Genomic DNA, 14,631 nt, shown 5'->3' with positions numbered 1-14,631 from the left:
CTTAATCACTGGAGATGGTGATTGCAGCCATGAAATTAAAAGACGCTTACTCCTTGGAAGGAAAGTTATGACCAACCTAGATGGCATATTAAAAAGCAGAGACATTACTTTGCCAACAAAGGTTTGTCTAGTCAAGGCTATGGTTTGTCCTGTGGTCATGTATGGATGTGAGAGTTGGACTGTGAAGAAAGCTGAGTGCCAAAGAATTGATGCTTTTGAACTGTGGTGTTGGAGAAGACTCTTGAGAGTCCCTTGGACTGCAAGGAGGTCCAACCAGTCCATCTAAAGGAGATCAGCCCTGGGTGTTCTTTGGAAGGACTGATGCTAAAGCTGAAACTCTAATACTTTGGCCACCTCATGTGAAGAGTTGACTCATTGGAAAAGACTCTGATGCTGGGAGGGACTGGGGGCAGGAGGAGAAGGGGACGACAGAGGATGAGATGGCTGGATGGCATCACTAACTCGATGGACGTGAGTCTGAGTGAACTCCGGGAGTTGGTGATGGACAGGGAGGCCTGGCGTGCTGTGATTCACGGGGTCGCAAAGAGTCAGACATGACTGAGCGACTGAACTGAACTGAACTGAATACAACCCCCAAGAACAAAAAGAAAAAAGCTTTGTATTTTGCTCCTAGAATCTATGTGGTTTTCTATTAATAATGATTTGCAATGGTAGTCTTTATCTTGTAAGTTAATTTACCTGAAATTGAACAGGGACTACTGTACAAACATATATTTGGGGCTGTTTTCAGTAAATTGTTGGTAAACTGGAGTTAAATCTCAAGCCATCCTGCCAACTTCTTCCCAGACCAACCTATTTGCAATTAAAATCAGGAGAATTGGCCATAAATGCAATTCAGCTTGAAAAAAACAAACACCTTAAATTTTAAAAGCCTGTGCAAAAACACTGGATTGTATTATCAAGTCATGGTACTTCCTGTTTGCACAACTAAAATTAGAAACAAAATTCTAAAGGTTTTGTTTTCATAGATGTTTATAACTGTCATCTTTCCATCTCAAACAATTATGCCTGGATAAAGATATTGCAAAGAGTCTGACACGACTGTGTGACACGACTGGCTGACTGAACAACAGCAACAAACATATTGCACATCATTTGAGAAGTGGAAAATACCTTTAAAATAAGTGACTGGGTTTCACAATGTTAGTAAAGTATGCTAACCAAAATGTTCAAGCCAACTAATGCAAATTTCCTTTTCTATGACTATGTAAACAAAAATCTTTTGCACAGTACCAAGTTTTATGTGGTATAACATGTGAAAGAGAAAGCATCTTATCTGTGTTTGTGCAGAAACCAGGTAACCTTGTCATAAACTGGAGGAGAAATGACTTAAGCGTTACGTCCCACTTCTGCTGTGAATAGGCTTAAGGGCTACTAGGTGTCCTAACCATTAACACAAACTTGACAGAAACTAAATCTCAGTGCACAAACTAAAAAAAAAACTTGAGCTGCTCTAAATGAGTCCTGTGAATTCATACTGGGCTCTTCCCAAATGTTTAACTTCCCAATAGCTTGTGAGGTATTATCATAACCACTTCATAGCTGAAAAACCGTCAGAGAACTGCAGCACTGTGCCAGGGTCACCAAGCTTGTGAGACTCTGAACATAGGTCACCTCACTCCCAACCCTTGTGCATAACTCAACACTGCTCTACTGTGAATTTCTCAGCTGTGGTTTTAAATTGTTTCTTTAACATTTGCTGTGCAAACCTAGAGTTTTCTTCTTGGTAGTAATACTGTATACAGTACCAAGAATACAGCCGCTATACCAAGAGTATATTAAAGTCAGCAGGTGTGTGTAATAATACAGCAATTACAAAAAGCACACTTGTGAAGTATGTTCATATTCAGCAATAATAAATCATTTAAAAACTAGGCTTATCCACCAAATCCAACACATGATCCTGGACTGTGTCTGAGGCTGAGGGCAAATCTGTTAACAAGACTATTATTGGACATTCAACAAAATTTTAATATGGACTGCAGTTTATTTTTAAAACGCTGTTTTAAACCTAGTTTAGACATAGGGGTTCTGGATTCAAGCTCAGATTTCCCATTACTCAACTGAGTGACATTTGCCATTTCACATAACTTCTCTGGACCATGTAAAATACAGAAGTTATTCAACTGTAGGCTGGCATTCCATCATACAAATAAACCTCAGCTCATCCATTCCCCTACATGGGATAGTTTTGACTTTTTCACCATCACAAACAGGGCTGCAGTGAGAAGCTGTATACATGCTTCCTTGTGCTCACATGCAAGCTTGTCCCATATTATTGACAGGAATAAATTCAATATTGACAGGAATAAATTCAAGAATATAAGAGTGAGTGGGGGAAAAAAGCACACTGTAAAAGGATACATCAATGTAATTCTATTTATACAAATTTTCAGACACTAAAATTCTCCATAAAAATAAAAATCATACACTGGATTCATGTAGCCCAGCGTCACCGTAGAGCTTACCTCTAGGCAGGAGGGAGCAGGAAGGGAAGGATAGGGTGAACTTTGGCTGTACCTATAATGCTGTATTTCTTAGAGAGAGAGAAAGAGAAGCAGAGGGAAAGAGACTGTGAGAGAGACACAGAAAGTGTCTTTTAAGTGTGTGTAGACTTAATTTAACAGAACTGAGCAGGCATGTACTGAGAAAATACATTATGCAGGGCATTGAGCTACCCACCAAATAGTCACAAGAAAACACAGTTTGCTATACTTTGAAAGAAAAAGGACTCTAATGCTATATTAAAGAAAAAGCTTGGTTAATCATTTCTTTGAGATAATGAAACTTAAGCTACAATTGGGCTTCCCTGGTGGCTCGGGGGTAAAAAAAAATTTGCCTGCCAATGTAGGAGATGCAAGAGTGTAGGAAATAGCAACCAGCACCAGTATTCTTGCCTGGCAAATCCCATAGACAGAGGAACCTGGCGGACTACAATCCATGGGGTCACAAGAAAGTCAGACTTGATTCAGCAACAATTAGAGGAGCTAGTGAACATGGGCATTAAGGGCAGGCTTTGGTTAGAGAAGTGCTTTTAACCATAGATTACTGATGTGGAAACAGGAGCTTTTCATTCTTAGCATTGTTTGCTCAGTGAACCACGTAAGGAAGTTACACCTCAGCAGTTACTACACATTGGAATTGACCGTTCCTCCATTAAGAGCTACACTTGAATAGCATGTTTTGAAACAGCAGAAAAGCACAAATGGGAAATATATTTGATCCAGAACTGGTGTCATTTAGAGTAAACAAAGTGGAAATTTGGTGATTATCTAGTGAATTTCTGCAGCTTGATTACCAAACTTGATAATTCAAGCAAAAAGTGTATCCATTGGTGAGTATAGACAATTGCAGCAAAACACATGTCTCCACTTCTCAGGGTCACTTTATGTAAAATTGAACAGAAAGGGGTTTATACATCAGGTCTCTTTTGGCACCAAAGAGCAGAAAACTTGACTCAAATGAACCTAAATGAAAATAAGCATTTATTACAAAAGGTAACTTAAAATACAAGGGTAGATTAAACTTAAAGTACCTCTTGACCTGGGCTTCCCTGGTAGCTCAGCTGGTAAAGAATCCACCTGCAATGCAGGAGACCCCAATTCGATTCCTGGGTCAGCAAGATCCCCTGGAGAAGGGATAGGCTACCCACTCCAGTATTTTTGGGTTACTCTGGTGGCTCAGATGGTAAAGAATCTGCCTGCAGTGTGCAATGCCTGGGTTCAACCCTGTGGTTGGGAAGATCCCCTGGAGGAGGGCATGGCAACCTACCCCAGTATTCTTGCCTGGAGAATCCCCATGGACAGAAGAGCTTGGTGGGCTACAGTCCATAGGGTTGCAAAGAGTCTGACATGACTGAGTGACCAAGCACAGCACAGCAGCACTTCTTGACCCAGAAGCCAAGGTGATGGCATCAAAACTCAGTTCTTCCCCATCTCCTGGCTTGATCTTCTGCAATGCTGTTTTCATTTGCAAGCTTCATACTGTGTCCATGATCAAGTCACTCTCACAGCTAGTCATACCTGGGGGAAAAAAAGGTGGTCTCAACTGAGCAATTCCTACAAGAATTCCAATACTTGGGGTCCCTCGAATAACCTGCATCATTCTCTCTAAGCTAATTAATCATTAGGGCTACCCAGGTGGTGAGCAGTAGTAAAAAATCTGCCTGCCAATGCAGGAGACTCGAATTCAATCTCTGGGTCAGGAAGACCCCCTGGAGTAGGAAATTTCAGCCTGTTCCAGTATTCTGTAGCCTGTAGTCCATGGATCGCAAGGAGTCAAACACAACTGAGAGACTGAGCACACATGCACGCAATGAATCATTGTTGCTGGAGAATGCAATGTTCTCATCAGCCAGGCAAAGTCACATGACAAGGGGCTAGAGGTGGGATTAGCTCCACTCTCAGCACCCCTCGGGGATGAGGTGCTCTCCTTGAAAACTTCTCCTATTTTAAAGTTCATTAAATTGCCAGGGAACTTGTAAAATGCAGATTCTGACTCAGGAGATCTGGCGTAGACCCAGACAGTGTGCATTCACGATAATCCTGGCCATATAAAAATCTCAAGGACTATGTTAAACTACCGTTTAAGGATGTCAAGTGTTGTTAGTTACAGGCGAGGCCAGATACATAAATTAAGGGGCCCAGTGCAAAATGAATTGAAGCTCCTTATTCAAAAATTATCAAGAATTGGTGAAGCAAAGCATTAAACCAAGAGCAGGATACTTTTAAGCTTGGAGTCTGTGCATCCTCACGGGTCCCACATTCATGAAACCAGCCTTCACTGCAAGTTTCTGTTTTGATGAATTTGCAGCCACAGCAAGATTGCTGTGAACAGTCTGAGAAAGGCTCAGACATTGATGTTCTTCTCTGCTCTTCCTGCAAAGAGATTCAGCTTCATCTTTGAACAAATACTGAACATTTATTTGAAAATTGTCTCCTTGAAGGGTCACCAGTTATTAGACTGCTTGTGGAGCCTACACATCTCTGTCTGACTCATCAGAAGAGCCCTGAAATGCTTACCCTTCTTAATTGCCGTTGATTTTGCTCCCATATTAGGCTAGATACTCTTGCTGTGTATTCCAAGGCATCTCACACTTTCACAGTCATAGCACTTGGTACATATTATTTCTGTTAACTAATTTAGTTGTCTGTCCTGGTGGCTTAGGTGGTAAAGAATCCACCTGCAAAGCAGGTTCCCTGGAGAAGGGAATGGCTATCTACTCCAGTATTCTTGCCTGGAGAATCCCATGGACAGAGGAGCCTGGTGGGCTACAGTCCATAGGGTTGCAAAGAGTCAGACAAAACTGAGCAACTAACACACACTTCCCTCCCAGACCACAAGTTCAAGGAGAGTAGGGTCAGTGTCTACCTTGTTAATGGACTCTTTGTCTGTACAGTGCCTGGGGCAATGTTTAACAAATAGCAGTTAACTGAGTCGACAATTATAGTAATAGTTAACTTTTCTGGCACTTAAATTTTAGTCAGGCATTTAAATTTTAGCCACTCTCGTGGGTGTGGCGGTATCCTACTGTGGTTTCAATCTGCATTTCCCTGATGATAAATGAGGTTGAACACCTTTTTGTGAAAATTGACTGGATTTAAGAATATTCTCTGTATTAGCTGGCTAGGACTGCCATAACAAAGTACCACAGTCTAGGTGGTTTAAACAATAGAAATTTATTTTCCCACAATTTTGGAGGCTAGAAATTTGAGGTCACAGTGTGAGCACAGTTGGTTTCTTCTGAGGCCTCTGTCTTTGACTTGTAGATGGCTGTGTTCTCCTTGTCTTTACATGGTTGTCCCTCTATGTATGTCTGTGTCCCAATCTCCTCTTCTTCTAAGGACACTAGTCAAATTGGATTAGGCCCATCCTAATAACCTCATTTTAACTTAATTACTCTTTTATAGAGCCTTCTATCCAAATACAGTCACATTCTGTGGAACTTCATAATATGCATTGAAGGGAGGGTACATGATTCAGCTCATAACCCCCTCTTCTGTAGAAGTGTCTTCAAGTCTCTTGTCCATCTTTGAGTTATCTGCTATAAAGTCTTTATTGAATTTGTTACAATATTGCTTATGTCTTATGTTTTGGATTTTTGGCCACAAGGCATGTTGAATCTTAGCTCCCTGACCAGGGATCAAACTGGTTCCCCATGCATTAGAATGTGAAGTCTTAACCACTGGACCGCCAGGGAAGTCCCTAGAATCTCTTTATATATCCTGGATTCTGTCTTCTTTGCCCTCTTCTCTCTCAATGGACTCTAGCTTTACACATGTTAGATCTTTTTATTGTGTTCCTTATGCCTCTTACTGTGGAAAATTCTGAAAGAGATGGGAATACCAGACCACCTGACCTGCCTCTTGAGAAACCTCTATGCAGGTCAGGAAGCAACAGTTAGAACTGGACATGGAACAACAGACTGGTTCCAAATAGGAAAAGGAGTACATCAAGGCTGTATATTGTCACCCTGCTTATTTAACTTCTATGCAGAGTACATCATGAGAAACACTGGGCTGGAAGAAGCACAAGCTGGAATCAAGATTGCAGGGAGAAATATCAATAACCTCAGATATGCAGATGACACCACCCTTATGGCAGAAGGTGAAGAGGAACTCAAAAGCCTCTTGATGAAAGTGAAAGAGGAGAGTGAAAAAGTTGGCTTAAAGTTCAACATTCAGAAAATGAAGATCATGGCATCTGGTCCCATCACTTCATGGGAAATAGATGGGGAAACAGTGGAAACAGTGTCAGACTTTATTTTGGGGGGCTCCAAAATCACTGCAGATGGTGATGGCAGCCATGAAATTAAAAGACGCTTACTCCTTGGAAGAAAAGTTATGACCAACCTAGATAGCATATTGAAAAGCAGAGACATTACTTTGTCAACAAGGTCCGTCTAGTCAAGGCTAAGGTTTTTCCTGTGGTCATGTATGGATGTGAGAGTTGGACTGTGAAGAAAGCTGAGCGCCGAAGAATTGATGCCTTTGAACTGTGGTGTTGGAGAAGACTCTTGAGAGTCCCTTGGACTGCAAGGAGATCCAACCAGTCCATTCTGAAGGAGATCAGCCCTGGGATTACTTTGGAGGGAATGATGCTGAAGCTGAAACTCCAGTAGTTTGGCCACCTCAGGCAAAGAGTTGACTCATTGGAAAAGACCCTGATGCTGGGAGGGATTGGGGGGAGAAGGGATGACAGAGGATGAGATGTCTGGATGGCATCACTGAATCGATGGACGTGAGTCTGAGTGAACTCCAGGAGTTGGGGATGGACAGGAAGGCCTGGCGTGCTGCGATTCAGGGGGTCGCAAAGAGTCGGACACAACTGAGCGACTGAACTGAACTGAATTGATGCCTCTTTAGCGACTTCACTTTCACTTTTCACTTTCATGCATTGGAGAAGGAAATGGCAAGCCATTCCAGTGTTCTTGCCTGGAGAATCCCAGGGACAGGGAAGCCTGGTGGGCTGCCGTCTATGGGGTCACACAGAGTCAGACACGACTGAAGTGACTTAGCAGTAGCAGTATGCCTCTTACATGCTTTGTCTCTCTCTCTCTCTTTCTGCTTCAGTCTGGACATTTTATTCTGACCTATATCCAATTTTATTTTCTCTTTAGCTGCACCAAGTTTACTTATCAAATTAACCCATTCAGTGCTTACCTTTCATTTTTCAGTTCTAGAAATTCCATTGGGTTCAAACTTATAGTTTTAAGTTCTCTGACAAATTATCCACTTTGTTCTTTAATTTCTTAAACACATTCTCATAGTTATTTTAAAATCATGTCTAAAAACTCCAACATTTGTATCTCCTGTGGCTCTGTTCATATTTTCTTTATGGTTTAGGTCAGTTGTCAGTTTTGTAGGCTTCATTCTTTTTTTTATTGAACTTTAGACATTATACATGAAGAAATAGGAAGGCAATTTGAGGCTCTGGGTTGACTGCCGGGGTCCAGCCCAGGTGGATCCAGGGAAATTCGAAGGAGAGACGGCTTCAGCGATGAGGATACAATAGCTTTAATTAAATATTAATTAGAGATATAAAGAGTAATAGAATAAGGATAGCTCAGTAGGAAAATCCAGTGGAGAAAAGAGGCTGAATAACTTGGTTTACGTGGAAAGCTAATAAAATTCCAAGGCAAGGAATTTACGTCACCTACATAGGCCACAGGCATCCTCCCGTTCTCCCAAAGGAGAGGAGACACTAAGGCCTCCCCGGTCAGATCTTAGAAGCCCAGGCATAATTAGTAGGCTTGACGAGCCTCCATGTTCCAGATGGGGGTTCAGCCAGAAGGTGAGAGAAAGAACGACATGGGGAGACCATTTTTTATTTATTTTTTTATTTTATGGGAGACCATTTTTTATTTTATTTTTATTTTATTATCAGGAACTGATTCCATTTTTTATTTTTCCAGGGTCTGTTTTTATACACTGAGATGTTATACAAAAGTCACACGGGGTCAGCAGTCCTGACTTTTATTAAAGTCAGGTGCTTCATACAAATGTATACAGAGGTCTTAAGGGTGTTACATCATCTTCTGGCCAGGGGGGCCTGCTGACAATTTATGACCCTCTCCTTGTGACAGTGGTCAGTCAACCAGAACACTCATTTCTCCAGGGGTGATTATTTTTGAAACAGACACCACCTTCCGAAGGTACCAGATAAAGTTACATTCCTATAGGGTGAGGGTGTAGTGGGTTTTAATTAAGGAAAGAATTTGCTTAGACTAAGGTCTAACATGATTAATATCAAAGGTTAATACTTATTTCTTCTATATATTCATTAATGTGTATAAGGGCAGGGGATGTGGAGACTTAGCAGCGAACATTGGCTCAACAAATGAAAAACCCTTCACCAATACAATTTCTAATCAGCCCACTATACTTATACTAATAGTTTTCTAACTTCTCAAAAGAATCTGTTTTTAGAAGGTTTAAAGCATCTTGTGCCTCTCACGGTTGGGAGGCTGTGAACAATCACATGTGGCCGGACAAGCCTGTCAGGCAGGCTACAGAACCTTCAGAGGAGTTTGTAGGTTAAAACACTCCTGTCACGCCCAGGAATTATTATTAACTTTAGCTCTAAGTTAACTCTTTCTCCGAAAGAGGTGGTGGGGGACAGCCTCCCGTAAAGTCAGAGGTGTAGGTGAGAGCACAAAGCAGTAAAGTAGTCAGGCTCTGGTTTTGGGGGTAGATGCTCGAGAATTTCCAGGGGGACTCCTGAGGCTCGATCCCACCTTTGCGTATGTCGAGCCTCCTTCCTCATGACCTTTGCCACGGGCGGAGCTCCTGGTTCCCGGCAGTTGACTTTTACTTTTGGCAAGAATTTAGGCCAGAGGTAGATCATCTTAATTCAATCTGGGGTTAAAATAATGCAGATCTAGGCAGGAGTTCTTGTGAAGCCTATTTGCCATTCCCATTGACTCCCAGGACAAAGCCTTTCAGGATCCCAACTGCCTGCCTGGAGAATTTACCAGGGAACCTTTTCTGAGCTCCATCTTTTTGTTTCTCCATTTTTGTTTTTTGTCCCTACAGCTTCTGGGACTCCTCATGGAACTTCTCAGCACACATCTATCTGCTGCTGCTGCTAAGTCACTTCAGTCATGTCCAACTCTGTGCGACCCCATAGATGGCAACTTACAAGGCTCCCCCGTCCCTGGGATTCTCCAGGCAAGAACACTAGAGTGGGTTGCCATTTCCTTCTCCAATGCATGAAAGTGAAAAGTGAAAGTGAAGTCGCTCAGTCGTGTCTGACTCTTCACAACCCCATGGACTGCAGCCTACCAGGCTCCTTGTCCATGGGATATTCCAGGCAAGAGTACTGGAGTGGGTTGCCATTGCCTTTTCACACATCTATCTGGCATCTCTAAAATGAAATTTAAATGCCAAGCTCACACATCTTGACTTTCTTTATTTCCAGGTCTTGGTCCTGCACATTGTCATTGTCTTTCCCAGACTCTTGCAAACCAGGTGTGGATGGGAAGAGATGCCCAGAGTCAGCTTTTCAGATGACTTTCTCAGAGGGTCCCATTGTCAGGACACACTGGCTGGTCTGCTGAGCTGTGCTCAGGTGTCTCTTGGAACCAGTGATACTGTCTCTTAATCAAGGAGCCCTATCACCCATCTCAACTTTCTCCAATGGAAGCAGTGCACACCTGTGGACAAACAAGCCCTTAAAATATATTCTCTACAGAATCAATGTTTTGAAGGCATTTTACAACTCCAATCTGTGTATGTTTAAATTAGATAGGAAATTATCTATCTCGAAGTTGCGTTGTTGAATGTAAGCAAAGGGAGCAGAATGAGCACTCTGTGTGAGCAGCCTAATGTGAGAACTCTTCCTCATAACAGTTTGGAGAATGTGCTGGATTGAACACTGTCCCCCAAATCCATGTCTAACCAGAACCTCAAAATAGGACCTTATTTGGGGAAAAGGTCTTTGCAGATGTAATTAACTAAGTTAAGATAAAGTCACATGAGATTAGTGAAAGTGTTAATCGCTCAGTTGTGTCTGATTCTTTGACCCCAAGGACTGTAGCCCATCAGGCTCCTCTGTCCATGGAATTCTCCAAGCAACAATACTAGAGTGGGTTGCCATTCCCTTCTCCAGGGGATCTTCCTGATCCAGGGATCAAACCCGGGTCTCTGCATTGCAGGCGGTTTCTTTACCGTCTGAGCCACTAGGGAAGCCCCCATACGGCGGGCCCTAAACCAAATGACTGGTGTCCTCATAAGAAGATATATGAAGACACAGACAGAGACTGGATGTTGTCACAGTCACAGAATTCCAAGGACTGCTGGGAGCCACCAGAAGCTGGGAAAGAAGGATTCTTCCCTAAAGCCTTCAGAGGGCACACTGTCCACCTTGGTTTCAGACTTTGCCGCCAGAAGTGTGACAGAATGAATTCCAGTTGCTTAGATCACCTGGTTTGTGGTAATCCACTGTAGCTGCCCCAAGAACTAATACAGGGCTTCCCAGGTGGTGCAGTGGTAAAGAATCCACCGGCCAGTGCAGGAGATAGAAGAGATAGGGGTTTGATCCCTGGATCAGGAAGATCCCCTGAAGTAGGAACTGGCAACCCACTTCAGTATTTTTGCCTGGAAAATTCCATGAACAGAGAAACCTGGCGGGCTATAGCCCATGGGGTCGCTAAGTCAGACATGACTGAGCACACAAGCACGCACACATGCAAGAACTATTACAGTGACTAACAAATTTAATCACAACTTCTTCCATTAGTAGCAACAAATCTGAGCCATTGGCTTGATTATAATTGGGATTTATTTTATAGAAGTGACTGAGTGATGACAGAGAGAGGACAATGCCATTGATAAAAGCATTATTACTCACAGTTCCCAAGGGAAGAGGGCATACTTGCCAGGTTGGGCCACATAAGAAAGTTCCAGGATTGGTCAGGAGGCAGTAAGAGTGAGGGGAGAACATGGTCTAGAGTCTTTTGGGGGGTTTTCATGGAAAGGAATGAACAAGGCAGAGTAGGCAAGTTTTAGGAAGTTTAGGACTAGATAGCTTGAATAATTCCAGTGGGCTCTGGGCTACAGGCAGGAGATACAAGAGACCTGAGTAAGGAAGATCCCCTGAAGGAGGAAATGGCAACCCACTCCAATATTCTTGCTGGAAAATCCCATGGACAAAAAATCCTGGCGGGTTACAGTCCATGGGGTCACATAGAGTCAGACACAACTAAGCGACCGAGCACACACACATTGGACTATAGGAGTAGTCTTGACTTGTCTGATACTTGGACATGGGGTGGTTTGAGAAACAAGAAATATTGACTTGATGTGTGAAAATTATGTAAAGGAAGTATTCAGGGATATGAACTTCAAATTAGTGTTATGGACTGAATGTTTATGTCCCCACAAATTCATATGCTGAAGTCCCAACATCCAATGTGATGGAATTTGGAAGTGAGCATTCAGGGGCATAATTAGGTTTAGATTAAGTCATGAGGGTAGGACCTTCCTGATGGGATTAAAGTCTTTGTAAGAAGGGGATGAGAAGGAGAGATCTCTCTCCATGAGAACAGGCCAAGGAAAGGCCAGCTGAGCACACAGCAAGAAGGCAGCCATAAGCAAGCCAGGAAGAGACTTCTCACTGGGAACAAATCTGCTGGCACGTTGATCTTGACCTCCCCAGTCTCCAGAACTCCATGTAGATGTCCGTTGTTTATGCCATCCAGTTTATGGCATTTTGTTATAGCAGCTTGAGCTAGGATAGTTGGTTTATATATGAAAAGAAAGTTTGAAGGCAAATTGCTTACTCTCCTAGGAATTAGCTAGCCCTGGGAGGGGCAGTCTCTCCTTGGGTCAGCAAGCCCCCAAAACGTTAAAGTATCATAAAACACAGGAAGTAAAAAACAGAAACAAAAAACATGATTGTCAAATGTATAGGCTTTTGCATAGCAAAGGAAACCATAAACAAAATGAAAGACAAACTACGGACTGGGAGAAAATATTTGCAAATAATTCAACTGAAAAGGGTTTAATTTCCAAAATAAACAAACAGCTCATACAACTCAACATTTAAAAAAAAAAAAAAAACAATCCAATCAAAAAATGAGCTGAAGATCTAAATAGACATTTCCCCAAAGAAGACATACAGACAGCCAACAGGCACATGAAAAGATGCTCAACTTCTCTTAATTGTTAGAGAACGTCAAATCACAACTACAAACAGTTATCACCTCACACTGGTCAGAATGGTCATCATCAACAAATCTACAAATAATAAATGCTGGGGAGGGTGTGGAAAGAAAAGAACTCTCTTAAGCTGTTGGTAAGTTGGTGGTCATTATGGAAAACAGTATGAAGCTTCCTTAAAAAACTAAAAATACAACCACCATTTGACCCAGCAATCTCACTCCTGGTCATGTATCTGGAAAAAACAAAAACTCTAATTTGAAAATATATGCACCCCAATGTCCATAGCTGCACTATTTTCAATAGCCAAGACATAGAAGCAATCTAAGTGTCTATCAACAAATGAATGGATAAAGAATATATGGCATATCTGAACCACTTTGCTGTATACCTGAAATTAACACAATATTGTAAATCAACTATACCTCAATAATAAGTATACAAATAAATAAAAACATGATCATTACAGACATACAAACAGAAGTTACCAGAAGCAGAAGCAGTAGAGAGAAGTTGAGACAGAAGGAGGCAGAACCTGAAATTATCTTTCTTTTCAGAGCCAAATTTCTTGAAAGAACAACTTACATTTCTTGCTTATTTCTCATTTATTCCTTACCAACTACAATTTGACTTTTTCCTTTACCTCTAAAAAATTCCTCTTATGCCAAATTCAATGAATGCTTTCACATATGTCACCTTTATATGAATCCTTTTGTTTTCCCCTGCCCTCTACAGGTAGAATTGGTCTCTCCTGCATTAGCATTCTTTGGGAACCTTATGGAAAATTTTATCAAATGCCTTAAATAATTCACTGTACATATTTGCTTATATAAATATTCCTCTACCAAAATGTAAACTACCAAACTCTGAATTTCTATCCTTAATATTTAGAATTGCTCCTATTTTTAAAGTTTAGAACCTAACACAGGCTAGGCTCCCAATAAATATTTTACAAATGAATTTAAGGACTAAAAGTACTCCTCTGGAGCAGAACTTATCATTTTGGACAGTTTCTTGAGTTTCTAAGTGAGTTCCTCCCTCAGTGTCTATGGCCTTTTTGTCTTCCTGATTTTTCCCCAATTTCTTACTATTTCTTTTCTATCCCTTTTTTCTCACATTCTTTCAAGATTAGTGTTTCTAAGTGTTCCCTAGTGTTCCCAAGGACTTCATAAAATCTCCCTGGATGATCTCATGTACTTTCCTGTTTTCAGTTTCCACCTTCATGCTGATGACTTCAACAGCTGTATGTCTTGGCTACTACATCCTCCACCATAGCCCCAAACTGCCTCAAACTCAGCTGAATTCACTATCCCCCTTTCTGTGACATTTCATAATCTCCTGGTCAGGCCCTATTTTGAAATCGGATCCTAAATGTCTCTTAATTCCATATTCTCTTCTGCATCTCTCTGCCCCAATCACAAAGGACCCATTCTCTCCTTCCTCCAGGTCATTCTTTCTATTTGAAGACTTAAAAAGAGAATCAGATCAATGTTTTTAGTGTTTCAATAGTTCTCTGTATACTTCAGGAAATCATCTTTCCCTAAACATAATACGCCTCTTCCTTCGTCTTCTACCTGGAAGATCCCTCCTGTCTCATTAGCCAGCCAGTCTCTCGGCCATGTAAATAACTTTAATGTGTGCCTTCTATGTGCAAAACCCTGGGCTCAAGTATCTTTCTTCAAAAAGCTTCCCTGATCTGTCTCCTCATTTCATAAGATGGCCACATTCATAGAATTTGTCAAACTCTATTATGATTACTAACCTACATATTTTTTCCCTCAGCTCTATTGAGATATGGTTGAGAAAATAAAATTGTAAGATATTTAGTGTACAACATGATGATTTTGATACATACATACATTTGTGAAAGGATTTCCCCTTCATCAAGTTAATTAACACATCAATCAACTCACACATTTCCCTTTTTTCTAGTGAAAACATTTAAGTTCTA

This window comes from Bos indicus, chromosome 3, assembly GCF_029378745.1.
Source record: "Bos indicus isolate NIAB-ARS_2022 breed Sahiwal x Tharparkar chromosome 3, NIAB-ARS_B.indTharparkar_mat_pri_1.0, whole genome shotgun sequence".
Taxonomy (NCBI): Eukaryota; Metazoa; Chordata; class Mammalia; order Artiodactyla; family Bovidae; genus Bos; species Bos indicus.
Note: the sequence above shows the minus strand (reverse complement) of the source record.